The sequence below is a fragment of the Pygocentrus nattereri genome, chromosome 12, assembly GCF_015220715.1.
Source record: "Pygocentrus nattereri isolate fPygNat1 chromosome 12, fPygNat1.pri, whole genome shotgun sequence".
Lineage (NCBI taxonomy): Eukaryota > Metazoa > Chordata > Actinopteri > Characiformes > Serrasalmidae > Pygocentrus > Pygocentrus nattereri.
Window position 1 is genome coordinate 13526401 of NC_051222.1, and position 22964 is coordinate 13549364.

Genomic DNA, 22964 nt, shown 5'->3' on the forward strand with positions numbered 1-22964 from the left:
GGTTTTCTTTTATTTTGTGGGGTTTTTTTTTGCTTGATTGGAATAGAGGAGTGGTGCCTCCATCATGTTGGCAGCACGTGCCGGCGTGAGGAGGCACCACAGCGTGCGTTTTTTGTTTAAAGAAGGACAGGATGGAAAGTTGTTATATATGTCAAGGTTGGATTTTTCTAGGTGGTTGTTGCAGCAGGTACTAAGGTTTAGACCGGTGGATTTAAATTGTGTGTTTGCACTCCCGCAAAACAAAGGTTTTGACGTGAGTTTTAAAACTGAGGCACTTTTGATGGGATTTTGGAATGCTTATGAGAAAGTAAAAGAGAGATTTTATATGTTTGTGATAGAAAAACTAACAGATAATACACGGAAGGTAGTAATAGTGCACATGTTTAATGAAATGGTTTGCGGTGATGATATTTGTGCATGGCTGGGAAGGTTTTGTGAAGTACAAGGACAACCAATGAAGGTGTTGGATGAGGATAATATATGGAATTGTTCATGGAGAGTTCCTATACAACAGAGGAATGATCCTACGGGTTATTTGAGCTTGAAGCACTTACCCCAAACTATTGTGCTGGGGGAAAATAGGGGCTATATCTTCTATCAGGGAATGCCAAAGATATGTAGGAGGTGTGGAGAGATAGGACATTTGGTAGCGGCATGTACAAAGGTTATATGTGGGAAGTGTAGAGAAATTGGCCACACTTTTGAGCAGTGGGGAAGAAAATCACCTATACAGAGATGGCCCTTTATCATTTGCCAACAAAGTAAAGGCATTAAAGATGGCGCAAAAAGCACGAGCCCAGGCTGAAGGGGAACAAAGAAGGGAGGAGGAGCCAGTAGTTTTGGCGGGAAATGAGGGCGGCCATTTTGTGGAAGAACGTGTGGGAGTGGAAAGTGGAGAAAATGGAGTTGGAGGTGGAGAGGAGGATGTAGTATACTCGAACAGTGGAGCAGAGGTAAGTGAATGCAGTGGAGGGGAGGAAAGAGGTGAGGAAAGTAAATCAGATTTGGAGACGGTGTCTGAGAGAGAGGAGGTAAGTGGGATAGGAGACTTATTGCCTTGTGCTCAAACAGCAAAAAGAGGGGCTGAGTCCCCTCTAGAACAGAGGGAAAAGAAGACGAGGGCTAGGGAGCAGTCGGACAATCAAAATTCGGGAGGGTCTGAGAGAAGGTGGCCTTCAGGGTTGCCAAATGAAGTGTCTTTTCTACAGATACAGATACGGGCATCTACCCCCAAAGAAAATGTGGGGAAAGAGAAGACTATAAAAGAAGAACTGGTGTCTATAGACCTTGGATGATATGTAAGGACCAGGTGAGGCAACACAAAGGTTTGTATTTTTAGCGCTCGAAATTGGTAGTATAGATATTGTTTTTCAAGTAGGTTTGATTAAATAGCCCTCCTTCTAGCTTTCTATAGTGTTTTGTTTCCTTTTTTTCTTTTAATATGGTTTTAAATATTTCAACTATAAATGTGAGGAGTATAAAGGTGCAGATATGAGAGTGCTGAGAGTGTTTAAAAGTTTTTGGCTACCTTCCAGCAGGAAATTGTAGGGAGTGCTTCTCTAGCAGAAGATTTCACACGGAAGGAAGTGGAAAAGAGTATGAGAAAGTTTAAAAAAGGTAAGGCGCCGGGGGCAGATGGGCTGCCAATAGAATTTTATCATGCTTTTAGAGAACTTTTGATCCCAGATTTATTGGGAGTTATAAATGAGGTGGATGAGCAGGAAGTATTGCCTGAAAGTTTTAGGGTGGGGTTGGTGGCGCTACTGTTCAAGAAAGATGACAGATCCGATTTAAAAATTTGGAGGCCTATCACTCTTTTAAATTGTGATGTAAAAATTTTTAGTAGACTTTTAGCGACACGAATGGCCGGGGTATTGGAGCAGGTAATACACCCAGACCAAGCCTGTGCTATACCAGGACGGAGGATAACAGACAGCCTTATACTGATTCAGGATACCATCTGTCTGGCGAGGGACAGAAATATTAGATTGATAGTGCTAAATTTAGATTTCGAAAAAGCCTTCGATCGGGTCTCGCACCAGTACCTATTTCAGGTACTGCAAAAGATGGGATTTTCTAGGCGGTTCTTAAGGTGGGTGGGACTACTGTACAAGGATATAGACAGTAGAATCATTATAAATGGGAATCTGTAAAAGGCGATTAATATAGGTTGTGGTGTCCCTCAGGGATGCCCCTTATCGCCCCTGCTGTATGTGGCTTGTATAGAGCCGCTGGCACAGTGCTTGCGAAGGGATACCTGGGTAAACGGGGTAAGTATCCCGGGGAGTGGAGGAAAGGAAGTAAAATGTGTGGTGTACATGGATGACATGAATATTATATGCACAAATGAAGAATCGGAGAGGAGGACTTTTATTTTGACAGAGTGGTTTGGGAGGGCGTCGGGGGCAAAATTGAACAAAAATAAATCTGAATTGCAGTTTTTTGGGCCATGGGGTCAGGAGAGATCTACTGATTTGGGAGCCAGGGTGAAGGAGACAAATATCAAAATTTTGGGAATTTATTTTGATAAGGAAGGGGAAGGGTCAGGAAATGGGTGGGCTTGTTGAATAAGGCCCGACAGAGACTGGGCTTATGGAAAATGAGAGATATGACGTGGGAGGGGAAGGTATTAATAGTGAAGGCAGTGATTGTACCCTTGTTTTTACTTATTGCAAATGTGTTTATGCCTCCTAAAAGAGTGATCCTAGAGTTAGAACGTGCTGTGTTTTATTTTTTGGGGGGTTCAAAGTGGGAAAGGATAAGAAGGGAAGTGATTAAAAGGAAACCGATAAACGGGGGAAGGGAGTTCCAGATTTTTATTTGTTGTTAGGGAGTGTGTTTTGTGCGACTCAGGTAAGATATGCTAGGGAGGACGGGAAGAATACAGGAGCGCTGGCGAGGTTCTGGATGGGTTCGTATCTACAGAAATTGAAGATCTTGAAGGTGGACTTAAAAGCCCCAGTAGCCTTTAATTTTCCCAAGATATACGCTTTTATCCCCAAATTTTTCAAACAATTTATTTTAGAAAATGAGGGGTTTGATGTCTTGAGATGTCATCGTGCCATGCGTGCTTGTGTGCAGGACCGAGAGCAGCCTTGTCCGGTGCCAGGCCTCACGGAGGCACAGGTTTAGGAGGTATGGCGGAATGCAGCCCACCCCGCCCTGAGGAATATGCATAAAGACCTGTCCTGGTTGGCGGCCCATGAGGCTCTCCCGGGCAGGGCTGTGATGCACTCCCATGGCATGGTGAAGAACCCGATATGCCCGTGGCTCGAATGTGGTGCCCCCGAGACCGTAAGACACATACTATGGGAGGGCAGCGCTGCCCGAGACCTGTGGTTGCGAACCAGCGTCCTGTGGTGCCCGTATCTGCCAGCAGGGGCCCCCCAGACGCAGAAGCAAGCGGTGAACGGGGTGGGCTGGAGCTGGGCACTTCCACCAGCCACCTTTAGAGAGCTCTGGCCCATCCTCAACAGTGTCAAAGACGCCATTTGGGAGTCTAGGAACTTGCTGGTGGGGAAGCGTGTCGAGGTGTCCCTGCAGGCAAAGGTCAAAATGGTGGAGAAAGCCGTGCAGGAGTACACCCGGCACGCCAGTCGGAGGAGTGCGCTGGGACCACAGGCTAGGAAGGTCGAGGGGGCCACAGTCCCTGGCTGCCCACAGATGCACCCCACAACATCAGGATGGAGCAGTGGAGCCGCGGTTTAAGAGGGCCTCCTCTGGGTCGGCCACGGTCAGGGGCGTTGGAGGAGCAGTGGCGGGGGTGTGGCTGTGGGATGGCGCTCTGTGAGGCCTCGTACAGGAAGTTTGGAGTGCAGTATTGGGACCGGCGGCCATACGGATAAGCACTAATGTATTTCAATGATGTTTCTAAAATGTATTTTGCATGAACCTGCACATATGTTGCTTTGGGGATGGATGTATTTAGATTTGGTCGTCTGGATATTTTTGGGACTTGGCTGTTGTGAAGGCTTGGGGGTAAAAGATGTTTTGTGGAGGATGGGCAGAATTCCCTGATATGCTTTTATACTTCTTTTATATGTATTTATTCATTTGTGACGTTTCTGAGAGTTTATTGAACACTTAATGGATATGTACAAAATATAAGTGTGTCAATAAAAAAAAAAATCTGTTCTTATGAGTTGCGCTGTGCTTGGGCAGTTTTTAGAAGGAGTTCCAGAGGTGAACTTATGTGCAGCAGCAGGTGGCGTGACCGCCGCTGCCGCACGTGATCCTCTGGGCTCCTTTTTAGTGTTTTATTTTTCTTTACTGGTTTTTATTGATTTTATTTAGATCTAGTTGCCTCAGCCTTCCTGGACCAAGAAGAAGGATTCCCGGCAGACGGACTTGAGGACCTGCTGTGAAGAAACCATCGCCTCCAAGATAGCCATGGAACAGGAACCTCGGGGCCCTCCTGGACCCCATGGAACCGTACCTCAGACGGTGCAGTTCCAGTGGAGAAACAACGAACAAGGGGACACGTTTCCGGACTGGGTCCCTTTCATCCGGGAGGTCGTCTTTGGGGTGCTGGGCCTGGGACCACAGGATTTAGTTTGTGCCCAGCGCAACAACGCCCTGAGGTTCTTCGATGTCACCATGGCATTGGAGGAAGCCTACGGGCAGGTCCTTGGGAGAGGGGTGGACTTGAAGGGCCATCCGCTTGGCAAGGGGTTCGATCTGTACCCCTTGGGGCATACCGGCAGGCGGATGGTCACTATTTCTCCCTGAATGGCAGTAGAGGCTACTTGTTTTACACAGGCCAGCCCGCCTTCTGCAGGGGGTGCCTGCAGCACGGCCACGAGGTCAGCAGGTGCAGGGACCTGAAGTGCAAGAACTGCCTGGGGCAGGGCCATCTGGCCAAGGACTGTCAAGACCCCTGCCGGTGTAAGAACTGCGGTGGGGAGGGACATCTGGCCCATTCCTGCCCAAGACATAAGTTAACTTATGCCACGGTGTTGGCAGGGGCAGGAGGAGGGCCCGTCGATTCTCGGACGGTTGGGGAGGAAGGATCAGCCGGGGACAGGGCAGAGGAGAACATTGAAATCGGAGCCTCTGCCACCGCCACCTCCTCCCCAGTGGGGGCCAGAAGCCCAGCCCCGGGCCCGCACCCGCTGACTGTTAAGGAGGCACCCCCCGTCTCCCGCCCAACAAAAAAGTCCAGGAAGCGGAGAAGGGCACATGAAGAGGAGACGGAAAAGCGACAGAGGGCGGGTTCCCCTGGGGGAGCCCCTCTATCCCCTTCGGAGCCCCCTAAGATAGAGGAGACCAGTGTGCTGGTGGGGGACGGGACGCCACCACCGCCACTGGTATATGGGGGCAGGGAGGTCTTTTGTTTTTTTTTTATTGGAGTAATTTTAACATATTTAGGTATGCATTTTAGTGGTTTTAACCCCCCCTTTTTATCATGACAGATCTTACCATTTTAACCATAAATGTCAGAGGGCTGCAGAAGGAAAGGACAGCTGTGTTTCAAGATCTGGCGTCCACTTCTGCCTCCATCTACTGCCTGCAGGAGGTTCACCTGCGGGACGAGGCCCTCTTCTCTCAGCGATAAGAACATTTTTTTTTTTTTTATATTTATCTTTCGTCTGGATCAGAAAAAGGATTTACAATTTTGCTGTTATGACGCATACCTTTTCATCATTTCCAGGTTTCAAAAAAACAAATTTTATTTTAATTTTAAAATAAACATTTAAAAAAAAAACATTTAAAACCATTTAAAACCACACAAGTTTTTCAAAAAAATTAAATAATCTAAAAATCACTCCTCTAAGACCAATCAAATGAAAAAAACAAAAAACAAATATGGAATAATAATAGTGATAAAAATAATAATATAAAAACAACCCCAAATAAATGAATAAAATTACATTCAAAGGAAAAAAAAAAAAAAAAAAAAAAAAGCCAAACAAATAAATAAATAAAGGAAAAATTCAGCAGTTCTTACAATTGAGGTCCCTGCACCCGCTGACCTCATGGCCGTGCTGCAGGCACCCCCTGCAGAAGGCGGGCTGACCCCTATAAAAAAGGTAACCCTTGTTACCGTTCAGGGAGAAGTAGGCTGGGGGGTGCGTCAAGCCCCCCTTCCCATCCTCCCTGAACTCCACCAAGAACTGGCGGCGCCCATTCCAGACCCCCAGCTCATCTCGGACCATCCTCTCTCCCGGCTGGACCTCCCCGTACCGCCGAAGAAAGGTTCTGATGGCATCGGCGGTCACGAAGGGGTTGAAGAGGTGGACGGTGACCATCCGCCTGCCAACGTGCCCCAAGGGGTACAGATCAAACCCCTTGCCCAGCGGATGGCCCTTCAAGTCCACCCCTTTCCCAAGGACCTGCCCGTAGGCCTCCTCCGATGACATGGAAACATCGAAGAACCTCAGGGCGTTGTTGCGCTGGGCACAGACCAAATCCTGAGAGCTCAAGCCCAGCGCCCCAAAAACGACCTCCCGGATGAAGGGGATCCGGTCCGGAAACGCGTCCCCCTCTTCGCTGTTCCTCCATTGGAACCGCACCGTCCGAGGTACGGCTCCGTGGAATCCGGGAGGGCCCCGAGGTTCCTGGTCCATGTCGGGTCTTCTGGAGGCAGTAGATGTCATCTTGGAGGCAAGGTCCTTAGGTCCGTCTGTCGGGAATCCGTGTCCTTGGTCCGAGAGGCTGAGGAATCTAAAACTAACTAAAACCAATAAAAACCAATAAAAATTAAAAAGGTAAAACGCTAAAAAGGAGCTCAGAGGATCGCATGCAGCAGCGGCGGTCAGGCCACCTGCTGCTGCACATAAGCTAACCTCCGAGACTCCTTCTAAAAACTACCCAAGCACAGCGATAAGAACAGATTTTTTTTTTTTTTTTTTTTTTTTTTGTCTGGATCAGAAAAAGGATTTACAATTTTGTTGTTATGACGCATACCTTTTCATCATTTCCAGAGTTTTAAAAAATAACAATTTTATTTTAATTTTTAAAATAAACATTTTTAAACCAAACATTTAAAACCATTTAAAACCAACAATATTTAAGCAAATAAAATAATCTAAAAATCACTCCTCTAAAACCAATCAGCTAAAAAAAAAAAAAAAAAAAAAAAATTAAAATAAAAATAGTAATAATAATAGTAATAATAATAATACTAATAATAGTAATAATAATAATAAACACAACACCAAGTAAATGAATAAATTTAAATTAAACAAAATAAATAAGAATAAAAGTAATTAAATAAATAAATGAAAAATGGCTTTTTTTTTTTTTTTTTTTTTCCGGCTTAAAAAAAAAAAAAAAAAAAAAAAAAGGAAGTAATGATAATAGTAATAATAATAATAATAATAATAATAATAATAAATGAAAAAAAAAAAAAAAAAAAAAAAAAAATTAAAAGAACTAAGTTAAAACCTGTCCTAAATTCTAAGCTGTGCTTGGGCTAAAAAAGGTTTAAAACCCCTTATATAAAAATGACAGAAATTACCATAAAATATTAAAATTCAAAAAAGGGGTTCACGGAACCCCTGGATGGAGCCGCGTCAAAAAACTCTGTCTAGGGGGTCTTACAGCTCAAAAAGGTCCCTCCACCTTTCCTTCGCTGCATGATACCCCCACCGGATGACGTCATGCTCCATCCGGAAACGCAGGTCTGCACAGATCTTTCTGTAAATTCCCACTATATCCAGGGTTGTCCCTTTTTGGATGAGGCTGGTCCAAGCGTTCCAAAGCTCGCGCTTCGTCACGCTGACCAGCAACCACATCCGGGACAAGAAGGGAGACCTGGTGTCGTGGGACCACCCCCTCATGACCTTTTCATAGGTCAATACAAACTGCGGGTCTAAGGCCCTGCACAGGCCGTCCACCTTACTCCAAGTCGCCCTCGCATACCCACATTCCCAAAACACGTGCCGTAGACTTTCGTCTTTGGCACATGCGGGTCTGGGGCAGCGAGGGTGCCTGGTGAGCCCGCGCCTGTACAGGACCTCCCTGACTGGCAACTTGCCATGGACGCATTGCCAGTTCAGGTCCTGCAGCCGGTTGTCCAACCCTTTAGGCTGAACCCTTGACCACGTGTCTTCCTCTAGGCCCACAACAGCGCGATAGCCCCGTCCATTAAGCACCTCTTTATATAAAATTCGGTGCCTGACGAAGGCCTCGGGCCGCAGACCTGCCGGTAGCAACTTGCTCCATCTTAACAAGTGCTGATAATGATCCGGCAAGGTCTCGGCCTTGGGGCCAGAGTTGGACCACGTACTTACGATTAATCGCAGTGGCCAAGACAGCCACAACCGTACAAAGTACTGATGGGGGTGCTCAAGGGGAGCGGCCAGGCGTGCGCAGTGCTGTGCGAAAAACAGGCAGTCCAACTTGAGAGGGATGTCTGGTACATCCCTCCCCCCTCTGTCCTTTCCCAGGTACATCACTTCCCTCTTTACATACTCATACCTGCCCCCCCACATGAGATTAAAAACATCTCTAGTTAGGCCCCTCCTCATACTACGGGGCATGGGGTAAACATGGGCCAGGTAAAGCAGCGAGGGAAGGATATCTGCCTTCAATGCTAGTACCTTGCCTAGGAAGGACAGGGACCTGGATTTCCACAGCCCCATCTTCCGCCTGGCTATGTCCAACCTTTGTTTCCAGTTTGCTCGGGCAGCCCCTTCCTGCATGAAGGAAACCCCCAAGATCTTCAGGGGACCGTCGCTGAGGGCAAGCCCCCCAGCGGCGTCCTTCCGATCCGTCCATCGGCCAAAGTACTTGACAACCGACTTGCCGAGATTCAATGCCGCACCGGAAGCTTTACCGAACGCTTGGACCATGTCCAAGGCGAGCCTGAGTGACTGGTCCGAGCGGACAAACAATGTAGTATCGTCCGCGTATTGGGCCAGTTTGACTACTTTACCACCGCCTCCAGGGATGGGGAGACCATCTATTCCTGGGTGGGCTCTGATGGCTGCCGCTAGAGGCTCTATATAGAGCGCGTAGAGTAGGGGAGAGAGAGGACACCCCTGTCGCACTCCACTCTCTTGCGGCACCAAATCGCTGAGGTGGCCGTTGATGGAGACCCGGCTCCCAACCTCAGTATAAAATGTTTTAAGCCATCTTAAGAAATTGGGCCCAAACCCCAATGTCGTCAGCACCCTCTCTAAGAAGCTGTGGTCTACTCGGTCAAACGCCTTCTCCTGGTCTAAACTCACCAGCGCCAGAGGGACGTTCCTGTCCCCGGCCCAGGAGATGGCATCCCTGATCAAGTGGAGGTTCCAGGTTGCCGACCTCCCAGGGACCCCGCACGTCTGGTCGCTGTGAACCAGGAGTGACATGGTCTTCTTCAAGCGCTCTGTCAGGTCCTTGGCGAAGATCTTAAGATCAACGCACAGCATGGTCAGGGGTCTCCAATTGGCGAGATCCTTAGGATCGCCCTTTTTATATAACAAAGAGAGAGCCCCCGACCGCATGCTCTCTGTTAACCTGCCCTGCCGGTGCACATCCTCGGCTACCTCCACTATCTCCGGGCCGAGGACATCCCAGAATGTGGAATAAAATTCCACTGGTAGTCCATCCAGGCCCGGGACCTTACGCCGGTTCATCTTGCCAAGTACCTCGGTCAGTTCTCCCAGACTAAAGGGGGTTTCTAGGCTGTCCCGAGCAGCGCTCGGAAGGCTAGTTTCCAGGAAAGACAAAAAATGCTCCCCTACTTCTCGATCTGTGCCCCTGTTGCTAAAAAGATTGGAATAAAAGCTATATGCAATCTCCATCATCCGAGCCGGGTCCGAACAGGTCCTACCTTCCGAGTCTATGAGAGATGTAAAACATCTCTCCTCTCGGGCCTGTCGAACCCTTTGAAAAAAGAAGGCAGAACAAGTCTCGTCTTCTTCTGCCATCTGTAACCTGGCATTAAAGAGGCTATCTGCCGCCGACCGTTCATGCAGTGCCCTGAGCTCCGCTGTAAGGGCCTGTGCCCGGTCGAGGTCGAAAAACCCCCCATTATTATAATCAGCATAGGACGTCTTCAGTTGCTTCTCCAAATCCCGCACGCGCTTAAGCTTTGCAGCTTTGCGTTGGCTGCAGTAGTGAATCGTAAGAGCACGAATCCTCTCTTTTACGTGCTCCCACCACGCAGCCGGAGAAGCAAAGTCACTCTTGCAGTCTAACCAGGCCGCAAAGTGATCTCTGAAGAGACTCTGATATTCAATCTCTTCCAAAATCCCCACGTTCAGCTTCCAGTACCCCCTCCCGAAGGAGGGTGCGTCTATGGAAACTGTGGCCTCTACCATCATATGGTCAGAGTACCACCGTGGAGACAAGGAAGCCGTCCTAACTGTAATGGGGGGCGCCACCAAGATGTAATCTATGCGGCTAGATGCCCCTCTACTATTATGCCAGGTATGGCCCGGATTTCCGGGGTTGCAAAACTTAAAACCGTCAACAAGGCTGAAGCCGGCGACCAGCTTTTTAAAGTGTTTCACGCTGACGTCATCGCGCCCTTCCAGGTTAATATTAAAATCACCTGCCACGACAACGTGCCTATTTGTAAAACAAAAGGGGGCCAGTGCTTCTAAAAAAGCTATGCGGGACGAGGGGTCTACTGGAGCGTAGACGCACAAGACCCTCAGGTTCTGGCCTCTCCAAGTGGCGTCCACCCCCAAAGCCCTGCCCTGAACAATCGTAAAAGGGGCTTACCTTCTCGAAGGAGCGGTCTCCAAAAAGGATCCCAACTCCTGTAGAGTGGACGCCGCCTACGCTCCAGTACGCCTTACCTCTCCTCCACTCCTGAGAGAAGAGGGCCTCGTCCCGCTGGTCCCGCAGGTGAACCTCCTGCAGGCAGCAGATGGAGGCTGAAGTGGACGCCAGGTCTCGAAACACAGCTGTTCTCTTCGTCGCCTTCTGCAGCCCTCTGACATTGGTGGTTAAAATGGTAAGTTCTGTCATGGTAAAAGGAAAAAAGGGGGGTTAAAACCACTAACTTATTAAAATCAAATCGTTAAAAACAAACAAATAAAAGATCCATTAAAAGACAATTAAAAGAGGGGAGCCCCTTTCCCGTCCTCCATGGTCACCCCCCACACTTTCCAACCCGTCCAGGTACGCATCTTCATTGGGGGGGACCTCCCTGCCCCCATATATCAGTGGCGGTGGTGGCGTCCCGTCTCCCACCAGCACACTGGTATCCTCAGGCTTAGGGGGCACGGGGGGGGACAGGGGAGCTCCCTCGGGCGCCGCCCCAGGGGAACCCGCCCTCTGTCTCTTCTCTGTCTCCTCGTCCTGGGCTCTCCTCCTTTTCTTCGCCCTCTTCGCCGGACGGGAGACGGGGGGTGCCTCCTTGCCTGCCAGCGGGTGCGGGCCCGGGGCTGGGCCCCTGGCTACCCCTGGGGAGGAGGTGGCGATGGCGGCAACGGGAGCTCCCACATCAACGCTCCCCTCTGCCCCGACCTCAGTCGGTCCCTCCTCCCCCACCGTCCGGGGCGCAACAGGCCCCACTCCTGCCCCTGCCAACACCGTGGCATAGGTCGCTTCTCGCCTCGGGCAGGAGTGGGCCAAATGTCCCTCCCCGCCGCAGCTCTTGCACCGGCGGGGGTTCTTACAATCCTTTGCCAGGTGGCCCTGCCCCAAGCAGTTCTTACAGTTCAGGTCCCTGCACCCGCTGACCTCGTGGCCATGCTGCAGGCACCCCCTGCAGAAGGCGGGCTGACCCCTGTAAAACAGATACCCTTTATTCCCGTTCAGGGAGAAATAGGCCGGGGGGTGCGTCAAGCCCCCCTTCCCATCCTCCCTGAACTCTACCAGGAACTGGCGGCGCCCGTTCCAAATCCCCAGCTCATCCCGGACCATCTTGTCTCCCGGTTGAACCTCTCCGTACCGCCGCAGAAAGGTTCTTATAGCCTCGGCGGTGACGAAGGGGTTAAAGAGGTGGACGGTGACCATCCGCCGTCCATTATGTTCCAGAGAGTGTAGTTCGAAACCTCTGCCCAGCGGATGGTCCCTCACGTCCACCCCTCTCTCGAGGACACGCCGGTAGGCCTCCTCCGACGACATGGACACGTCGAAGAACCTCGCCGCGTTGTTGCGCTGGGCACAGATGAGGTCTTCAGTCCTGAGGCCCAGCGCTCCAAACAAGACCTCCCGGATAAAGGGGACGCGGTCTGGAAAGGCGTCCCCTGCTTCGGCGTCTTTCCACTGGAAGCGTACCGTCCGGGGTACGCTTCCAGGGAATCCGGGAGTCTGGCGAGGTCCTTGCTCCATGATCCTGGGGAGGAGGTATATGTCGTCCTCGAGGCCGCCGGGAGTCCTTCGTCCTGGTCCAGAAGGCTGAGGAAAATAAAACTAACTAAAACCAATAAAAAAACAATAAAAAAAAAGATAAAACGCTAAAAAGGAGCTCAGAGGGTCGCATGCGGCAGCGGCGGTCAGGCCACCTACTGCTGCACATAAGCTAACCTCCGAGACTCCTTCTAAAAGCTACCCAAGCACAGCGCCGATAAGAACAGATTTTTTTTTTTTTTTTTTTTTTTTTTTTTTTTTTTTTTGGATCAGAAAAAGGATTTACAATTTTGCTGTGACGCATACCTTTTCATCATCTCCAGGTTTAAAACAATTTTATTTTAATTTTAAAAACAAACATTTTAAGAAGAAGAAAAAAAAAACATTTAAAACCATTTAAAACCACACAAGTTTTAAATAATAAAATAAAATAATCTAAAAATCACTCCTCTAAGACCAGTCAAATGGAAAAAACAAAAGACTAAATTCAAAACAAATAAATAAGTAAAGGAAAAATTGCTTGTTTTTTTTTTTTTTTTTTTCGCTTTAAAAAAAAAAAAAATAAATAAATAAATAAATAAAGGAAAAATTGCTTGTTTTTTTTTTTTTTTCCGCTTTAAAAAAAAAATAAAATAAAATAAATCAATAAATCAATAAAAAAAAAAAAGGAAGATATTGATAATAATAATGATGATAGTTGGAAAAAAAAAAAAAAAATAAAAAAATAAAAATAAAAAAAAAAACTAAGTTAAAACCTGTCCTAAATTCTAGGCTGTGCTTGGGCTAAAAAAGGTTTAAAACCCCTTATATAAAAATGACAGAAATTACCATAAAATATTAAAATTCAAAAAAGGGGTTCACGGAACCCCTGGATGGAGCCGCGTCAAAAAACTCTGTCTAGGGGGTCTTACAGCTCAAAAAGGTCCCTCCACCTTTCCTTCGCTGCATGATACCCCCACCGGATGACGTCATGCTCCATCCGGAAACGCAGGTCTGCACAGATCTTTTTGTAGATTCCCACTATATCCAGGATTGTCCCCTTTTGGATGAGGCTGGTCCGAGCGTTCCAAAGCTCGCGCTTCGTCACGCTGACCAGCAACCACATCCGGGACAAGAAGGGAAACCTGGTGTCGTGGGACCACCCCCTCATGACCTTTTCATAGGTCAATACAAACTGCGGGTCTAAGGCCCTGCACAGGCCGTTCACCTTACTCCAAGTCGCCCTCGCATACCCGCATTCCCAAAACACGTGCCGTAGACTCTCGTCTTTAGCACATGCGGGTCTGGGGCAGCGAGGGTGCCTGGTGAGCCCGCGCCTGTACAGGACCTCCCTGACTGGCAACTTGCCATGGACGCATTGCCAGTTCAGGTCCTGCAGCCGGTTGTCCAACCCTTTAGGCTGAACCCTTGACCACGTGTCTTCCTCTAGGCCCACAACAGCGCAATAGCCCCGTCCATTAAGCACCTCTTTATATAAAATTCGGTGCCTGACGAAGGCCTCGGGCCGCAGACCTGCCGGTAGCAACTTGCTCCATCTTACCAAGTGCTGATAATGATCCGGCAAGGTCTCGGCCTTGGGGCCAGAGTTGGACCACGTACTTACGATTAATCGCAATGGCCAAGACAGCCACAACCGTACAAAGTACTGATGGGGGTGCTCAAGGGGAGCGGCCAGGCGTGCGCAGTGCTGTGCGAAAAACAGGCAGTCCAACTTGAGAGGGATGTCTGGTACATCCCTCCCCCCTCTGTCCTTTCCCAGGTACATCACTTCCCTCTTTACATACTCATACCTGCCCCCCCACATGAGATTAAAAACATCTCTAGTTAGGCCCCTCCTCATACTACGGGGCATGGGGTAAACATGGGCCAGGTAAAGCAGCGAGGGAAGGATATCTGCCTTCAATACTAGTACCTTGCCTAGGAAGGACAGGGACCTGGATTTCCACAGCCCCATCTTCCGCCTGGCTATGTCCAACCTTTGTTCCCAGTTTGCTCGGGCAGCCCCTTCCTGCATGAAGGAAACCCCCAAGATCTTCAGGGGACCGTCGCTGAGGGCAAGCCCCCCAGCGGCATCCTTCCGATCCGTCCATCGGCCAAAGTACTTGACAACCGACTTGCCGAGATTCAATGCCGCACCGGAAGCTTTACCGAACGCTTGGACCATGTCCAAGGCGAGCCTGAGTGACTGGTCCGAGCGGACAAACAATGTAGTATCGTCCGCGTACTGGGCCAGTTTGACTACTTTACCACCGCCTCCAGGGATGGGGAGACCATCTATTCCTGGGTGGGCTCTGATGGCTGCCGCTAGAGGCTCTATATAGAGCGCGTAGAGTAGGGGAGAGAGAGGACACCCCTGCCGCACTCCACTCTCTTGCGGCACCAAATCGCTGAGGTGGCCGTTGATGGAGACACGGCTCCCAACCTCAGTATAAAATGTCTTAAGCCATCTTAAGAAATTGGGCCCAAACCCCAATGTCGTCAGCACCCTCTCTAAGAAGCTGTGGTCTACTCGGTCAAACGCCTTCTCCTGGTCTAAACTCACCAGCGCCAGAGGGACATTCCTGTCCCCGGCCCAGGAGATGGCATCCCTGATCAAGTGGAGGTTCCAGGTTGCCGACCTCCCAGGGACCCCGCACGTCTGGTCGCTGTGAACCAGGAGTGACATGGTCTTCTTCAAGCGCTCTGTCAGGGCCTTGGCGAAGATCTTAAGATCAACGCACAGCATGGTCAGGGGTCTCCAATTGGCGAGATCCTTAGGATCGCCCTTTTTATATAACAAAGAGAGAGCCCCCGACCGCATGCTCTCTGTTAACCTGCCCTGCCGGTGCACATCCTCGGCTACCTCCACTATCTCCGGGCCGAGGACATCCCAGAATGTGGAATAAAATTCCACTGGTAGTCCATCCAGGCCCGGGACCTTACGCCGGTTCATCTTGCCAAGTACCTCGGTCAATTCTCCCAGACTAAAGGGGGTTTCTAGGCTGTCCCGAGCAGCGCTCGGAAGGCTAATCTCCAGGAAAGACAAAAAATGCTCCCCTACTTCTCGATCTGTGCCCCTGTTGCTAAAAAGATTGGAATAAAAACTATATGCAATCTCCATCATCCGAGCCGGGTCCGAACAGGTCCTACCTTCCGAGTCTATGAGAGACGTGAAACATCTCTCCTCTCGGGCCTGCCGAACCCTTTGAAAAAAGAAGGCAGAACAAGTCTCGTTTTCTTCTGCCATCTGCAACCTGGCATTAAAGAGGCTATCTGCCGCCGACCGTTCATGCAGTGCCCTGAGCTCCGCTCTAAGGGCCTGTGCCCGGTCGAGGTCGAAAACCCCCCCATTATTATAATCAGCATAGGACGTCTTCAGTTGCTTCTCCAAATCCCGCACGCGCTTAAGCTTTGCAGCTTTGCGTTGGCTGCAGTAGTGAATCGTAAGAGCACGAATCCTCTCTTTTACGTGCTCCCACCACGCAGCCGGAGAAGCAAAGTCACTCTTGCAGTCTAACCAGGCCGCAAAGTGATCTCTGAAGAGACTCTGATATTCAATCTCTTCCAAAATCCCCACGTTCAGCTTCCAGTACCCCCTCCCGAAGGAGGGTGCGTCTATGGAAACTGTGGCCTCTACCATCATATGGTCAGAGTACCACCGTGGAGACAAGGAAGCCGTCCTAACTGTAATGGGGGGCGCCACCAAGATGTAATCTATGCGGCTAGATGCCCCTCTACTATTATGCCAGGTATGGCCCGGATTTCCGGGGTTGCAAAACTTAAAACCGTCAACAAGGCTGAAGCCGGCGGCCAGCTTTTTAAAGTGTTTCACGCTGACGTCATCGCGCCCTTCCAGGTTAATATTAAAATCACCTGCCCCGACAACGTGCCTATTTGTAAAACAAAAGGGGGCCAGTGCTTCTAAAAAAGCTATGCGGGACGAGGGGTCTACTGGAGCGTAGACGCACAAGACCCTCAGGTTCTGGCCTCTCCAAGTGGCGTCCACCCCCAAAGCCCTGCCCTGAACAATCGTAAATGGGCTTACCTTCTCGAAGGAGCGGTCTCCAAAAAGGATCCCAACTCCTGTAGAGTGGACGCCGCCTACGCTCCAGTACGCCTTACCTCTCCTCCACTCCTGAGAGAAGAGGGCCTCGTCCCGCTGGTCCCGCAGGTGAACCTCCTGCAGGCAGCAGATGGAGGCTGAAGTGGACGCCAGGTCTCGAAACACAGCTGTTCTCTTCGTCGCCTTCTGCAGCCCTCTGACATTGGTGGTTAAAATGGTAAGTTCTGTCATGGTAAAAGGAAAAAAGGGGGGTTAAAACCACTAACTTATTAAAATCAAATCGTTAAAAACAAACAAATAAAAGATCCATTAAAAGACAATTAAAAGAGGGGAGCCCCTTTCCCGTCCTCCATGGTCACCCCCCACGCTTCCCAATCCGTCCAGGTACGCATCTTCATTGGGGGGGACCTCCCTGCCCCCATATATCAGTGGCGGTGGTGGCGTCCCGTCTCCCACCAGCACACTGGTATCCTCAGGCTTAGGGGGCACGGGGGGGGACAGGGGAGCTCCCTCGGGCGCCGCCCCAGGGGAACCCGCCCTCTGTCTCTTCTCTGTCTCCTCGTCCTGGGCTCTCCTCCTTTTCTTCGCCCTCTTCGCCGGACGGGAGACGGGGGGTGCCTCCTTGCCTGCCAGCGGGTGCGGGCCCGGGGCTGGGCCCCTGGCTACCCCTGGGGAGGAGGTGGCGATGGCGGCAGCGGGAGCTCCCACATCAACGCTCCCCTCTGCCCCGACCTCAGTCGGTCCCTCCTCCCCCACCGTCCGGGGCGCAACAGGCCCCACTCCTGCCCCTGCCAACACCGTGGCATAGGTCGCTTCTCGCCTCGGGCAGGAGTGGGCCAAATGTCCCTCCCCGCCGCAGCTCTTGCACCGGCGGGGGTTCTTACAATCCTTTGCCAGGTGGCCCTGCCCCAAGCAGTTCTTACAGTTCAGGTCCCTGCACCCGCTGACCTCGTGGCCATGCTGCAGGCACCCCCTGCAGAAGGCGGGCTGACCCCTGTAAAACAGATACCCTTTATTCCCGTTCAGGGAGAAATAGGCCGGGGGGTGCGTCAAGCCCCCCTTCCCATCCTCCCTGAACTCTACCAGGAACTGGCGGCGCCCGTTCCAAATCCCCAGCTCATCCCGGACCATCTTGTCTCCCGGTTGAACCTCTCCGTACCGCCGCAGAAAGGTTCTTATAGCCTCGGCGGTGACGAAGGGGTTAAAGAGGTGGACGGTGACCATCCGCCGTCCATTATGTTCCAGAGAGTGTAGTTCGAAACCTCTGCCCAGCGGATGGTCCCTCACGTCCACCCCTCTCTCGAGGACACGCCGGTAGGCCTCCTCCGACGACATGGACACGTCGAAGAACCTCGCCGCGTTGTTGCGCTGGGCACAGATGAGGTCTTCAGTCCTGAGGCCCAGCGCTCCAAACAAGACCTCCCGGATAAAGGGGACGCGGTCTGGAAAGGCGTCCCCTGCTTCGGCGTCTTTCCACTGGAAGCGTACCGTCCGGGGTACGCTTCCAGGGAATCCGGGAGTCTGGCGAGGTCCTTGCTCCATGATCCTGGGGAGGAGGTATATGTCGTCCTCGAGGCCGCCGGGAGTCCTTCGTCCTGGTCCAGAAGGCTGAGGAAACTAAAACTAACTAAAACCAATAAAAAAACAATAAAAAAAAAGATAAAACGCTAAAAAGGAGCTCAGAGGGTCGCATGCGGCAGCGGCGGTCAGGCCACCTACTGCTGCACATAAGCTAACCTCCGAGACTCCTTCTAAAAGCTACCCAAGCACAGCGCCGATAAGAACAGATTTTTTTTTTTTTTTTTTTTTTTTTTTTTGTTTGTCTGGATCAGAAAAAGGATTTACAATTTTGCTGTGACGCATACCTTTTCATCATCTCCAGGTTTAAAACAATTTTATTTTAATTTTAAAAACAAACATAAAAAAAAAAAAAAAAAAAAAAAAACATTTAAAACCATTTAAAACCACACAAGTCCTAAATAATAAAATAAAATAATCTAAAAATCACTCCTCTAAGACCAGTCAAACGAAAAAAAAAAACAAAAAACAAAAATGGAATAATAGTGACAATAACAACAATAATAATATAAAAACAACCCCAAATAAATAAACAAAGCCAAATTCAAAAGAAAATGAAAAAACAACCAAACAAACAAAGAAAAAAATACTTGGTTTTTTTTTTTTTTTTCCACTTTAAGAAAAAAAAAAAAAAAAAAAAAAAAAAAAAAAAATTAAAAAGAACTAAGTTAAAACCTGTCCTAAATTCTAAGCTGTGCTTGGGCTAAAAAAGGTTTAAAACCCCTTATATAAAAATGACAGAAATTACCATAAAATATTATAATTCAAAAAGGGGGTTCACAGAACCCCTGGATGGAGCCGCGCCAAAAAAACTCTGTCTGGGGGGTCTTACAGCTCCAGCAGGTCCCTCCACCTTTCCTTCGCTGCATGATACCCCCACCGGATGACGTCATGCTCCATCCGAAAGCGCAGGTCTGCACAGATCTTTTTGTAGATTCCCACTATATCCAGGATTGTCCCTTTTTGGATGAGGCTGGTCCGAGCGTTCCAAAGCTCACGCTTCGTCACGCTGACCAGCAACCACATCCGGGACAAGAAGGGAGACCTGGTGTCGTGGGACCACCCCCTCATGACCTTTTCATAGGTCAATACAAACTGCGGGTCTAAGGCCCTGCACAGGCCGTTCACCTTACTCCAAGTCGCCCTCGCATACCCGCATTCCCAAAACACGTGCCGTAGACTTTCGTCTTTAGCACATGCGGGTCTGGGGCAGCGAGGGTGACTGGTGAGCCCGTGCCTGTGCAGGACCTCCCTGACTGGCAACTTGCCATGGACGCATTGCCAGTTCAGGTCCTGCAGCCGGTTGTCCAACCCTTTAGGCTGAACCCTTGACCACGTGTCTTCCTCTAGGCCCACAACAGCGCGATGGCCCCGTCCATTCAGCACTTCTTTATATAAAAGTCTGTGCCTGACGAAGGCCTCGGGCCGTAGACCTGCCGGTAGCAACTTGCTCCATCTTACCAAGTGCTGATAATGGTCCGGCAAGGTCTCGGCCTTGGGGCCAGAGTTGGACCACGTGCTTACGATTAATCGCAATGGCCAAGACAGCCACAACCGTACAAAGTACTGATGGGGGTGCTCAAGGGGAGCGGCCAGGCGTGCGCAGTGCTGTGCAAAAAACAGGCAGTCCAGCTTGAGAGGGATGTCTGGTACATCCCTCCCCCCTCTGTCCTTTCCCAGGTACATCACTTCCCTCTTAACATACTCATACCTGCCCCCCCACACGAGATTAAAAACGTCTCGAGTTAAGCCCCTCCTCATACAACGGGGCATGGGGTAAACATGGGCTAGGTAGAGCAGCGAGGGAAGGATATCTACTTTCAATACCAATACCTTGCCTAGGAAGGACAGGGACCTGGATTTCCACAGCCCCATCTTCCGCCTGGCTATGTCCAACCTTTGTTCCCAGTTTGCTCGGGCAGCCCCTTCCTGCATGAAGGAAACCCCCAAGATCTTCAGGGGACCGTCGCTGAGGGCAAGCCCCCCAGCGGCATCCTTCCGATCCGTCCATCGGCCAAAGTACTTGACAACCGACTTGCCGAGATTCAATGCCGCACCGGAAGCTTTACCGAACGCTTGGACCATGTCCAAGGCGAGCCTGAGTGACTGGTCCGAGCGGACAAACAATGTAGTATCGTCCGCGTACTGGGCCAGTTTGACTACTTTACCACCGCCTCCAGGGATGGGGAGACCATCTATTCCTGGGTGGGCTCTGATGGCTGCCGCTAGAGGCTCTATATAGAGCGCGTAGAGTAGGGGAGAGAGAGGACACCCCTGCCGCACTCCACTCTCTTGCGGCACCAAATCGCTGAGGTGGCCGTTGATGGAGACACGGCTCCCAACCTCAGTATAAAATGTCTTAAGCCATCTTAAGAAATTGGGCCCAAACCCCAATGTCGTCAGCACCCTCTCTAAGAAGCTGTGGTCTACTCGGTCAAACGCCTTCTCCTGGTCTAAACTCACCAGCGCCAGAGGGACATTCCTGTCCCCGGCCCAGGAGATGGCATCCCTGATCAAGTGGAGGTTCCAGGTTGCCGACCTCCCAGGGACCCCGCACGTCTGGTCGCTGTGAACCAGGAGTGACATGGTCTTCTTCAAGCGCTCTGTCAGGGCCTTGGCGAAGATCTTAAGATCAACGCACAGCATGGTCAGGGGTCTCCAATTGGCGAGATCCTTAGGATCGCCCTTTTTATATAACAAAGAGAGAGCCCCCGACCGCATGCTCTCTGTTAACCTGCCCTGCCGGTGCACATCCTCGGCTACCTCCACTATCTCCGGGCCGAGGACATCCCAGAATGTGGAATAAAATTCCACTGGTAGTCCATCCAGGCCCGGGACCTTACGCCGGTTCATCTTGCCAAGTACCTCGGTCAATTCTCCCAGACTAAAGGGGGTTTCTAGGCTGTCCCGAGCAGCGCTCGGAAGGCTAATCTCCAGGAAAGACAAAAAATGCTCCCCTACTTCTCGATCTGTGCCCCTGTTGCTAAAAAGATTGGAATAAAAACTATATGCAATCTCCATCATCCGAGCCGGGTCCGAACAGGTCCTACCTTCCGAGTCTATGAGAGATGTGAAACATCTCTCCTCTCGGGCCTGCCGAACCCTTTGAAAAAAGAAGGCAGAACAAGTCTCATTTTCTTCCGCCATCTGTAACCTGGCATTAAAGAGGCTATCTGCCGCCGACCGTTCATGCAGTGCCCTGAGCTCCGCTCTAAGGGCCTGTGCCCGGTCGAGGTCGAAAACCCCCCCATTATTATAATCAGCGTAGGACGTCTTCAGTTGCTTCTCCAAATCTCGCACGCGCTTAAGCTTTGCAGCTTTGCGTTGGCTGCAGTAGTGAATCGTAAGAGCACGAATCCTCTCTTTTACGTGCTCCCACCACGCAGCCGGAGAAGCAAAGTCACTCTTGCAGTCTAACCAGGCCGCAAAGTGATCTCTGAAGAGACTCTGATATTCAATCTCTTCCAAAATCCCCACGTTCAGCTTCCAGTACCCCCTCCCGAAGGAGGGTGCGTCTATGGAAACTGTGGCCTCTACCATCATATGGTCAGAGTACCACCGTGGAGACAAGGAAGCCGTCCTAACTGTAATGGGGGGCGCCACCAAGATATAATCTATGCGGCTAGATGCCCCTCTACTATTATGCCAGGTATGGCCCGGATTTCCGGGGTTGCAAAACTTAAAACCGTCAACAAGGCTGAAGCCGGCGACCAGCTTTTTAAAGTGTTTCACGCTGACGTCATCGCGCCCTTCCAGGTTAATATTAAAATCACCTGCCACGACAACGTGCCTATTTGTAAAACAAAAGGGGGCCAGTGCTTCTAAAAAAGCTATGCGGGACGAGGGGTCTACTGGAGCGTAGACGCACAAGACCCTCAGGTTCTGGCCTCTCCAAGTGGCGTCCACCCCCAAAGCCCTGCCCTGAACAATCGTAAATGGGCTTACCTTCTCGAAGGAGCGGTCTCCAAAAAGGATCCCAACTCCTGTAGAGTGGACGCCGCCTACGCTCCAGTACGCCTTACCTCTCCTCCACTCCTGAGAGAAGAGGGCCTCGTCCCGCTGGTCCCGCAGGTGAACCTCCTGCAGGCAGCAGATGGAGGCTGAAGTGGACGCCAGGTCTCGAAACACAGCTGTTCTCTTCGTCGCCTTCTGCAGCCCTCTGACATTGGTGGTTAAAATGGTAAGTTCTGTCATGGTAAAAGGAAAAAAGGGGGGTTAAAACCACTAACTTATTAAAATCAAATCGTTAAGAACAAACAAATAAAAGATCCATTAAAAGACAATTAAAAGAGGGGAGCCCCTTTCCCGTCCTCCATGGTCACCCCCCACGCTTTCCAATCCGTCCAGGTACGCATCTTCATTGGGGGGGACCTCCCTGCCCCCATATATCAGTGGCGGTGGTGGCGTCCCGTCTCCCACCAGCACACTGGTATCCTCAGGCTTAGGGGGCACGGGGGGGGACAGGGGAGCTCCCTCGGGCGCCGCCCCAGGGGAACCCGCCCTCTGTCTCTTCTCTGTCTCCTCGTCCTGGGCTCTCCTCCTTTTCTTCGCCCTCTTCGCCGGACGGGAGACGGGGGGTGCCTCCTTGCCTGCCAGCGGGTGCGGGCCCGGGGCTGGGCCCCTGGCTACCCCTGGGGAGGAGGTGGCGATGGCGGCAACGGGAGCTCCCACATCAACGCTCCCCTCTGCCCCGACCTCAGTCGGTCCCTCCTCCCCCACCGTCCGGGGCGCAACAGGCCCCACTCCTGCCCCTGCCAACACCGTGGCATAGGTCGCTTCTCGCCTCGGGCAGGAGTGGGCCAAATGTCCCTCCCCGCCGCAGCTCTTGCACCGGCGGGGGTTCTTACAGTCCTTTGCCAGGTGGCCCTGCCCCAAGCAGTTCTTACAGTTCAGGTCCCTGCACCCGCTGACCTCGTGGCCATGCTGCAGGCACCCCCTGCAGAAGGCGGGCTGACCCCTGTAAAACAGATACCCTTTATTCCCGTTCAGGGAGAAATAGGCCGGGGGGTGCGTCAAGCCCCCCTTCCCATCCTCCCTGAACTCTACCAGGAACTGGCGGCGCCCGTTCCAAATCCCCAGCTCATCCCGGACCATCTTGTCTCCCGGTTGA

The 22964-nt window shown here is 50.9% G+C and overlaps 1 pseudogene; it reads left to right on the forward strand.

The window, feature by feature from the left end:
• The first annotated feature begins 776 nt into the window (after positions 1–776).
• Positions 777–5554, forward strand: LOC108439376 (annotated as a pseudogene).
• Positions 5555–22964: the final 17410 nt, after the last annotated feature.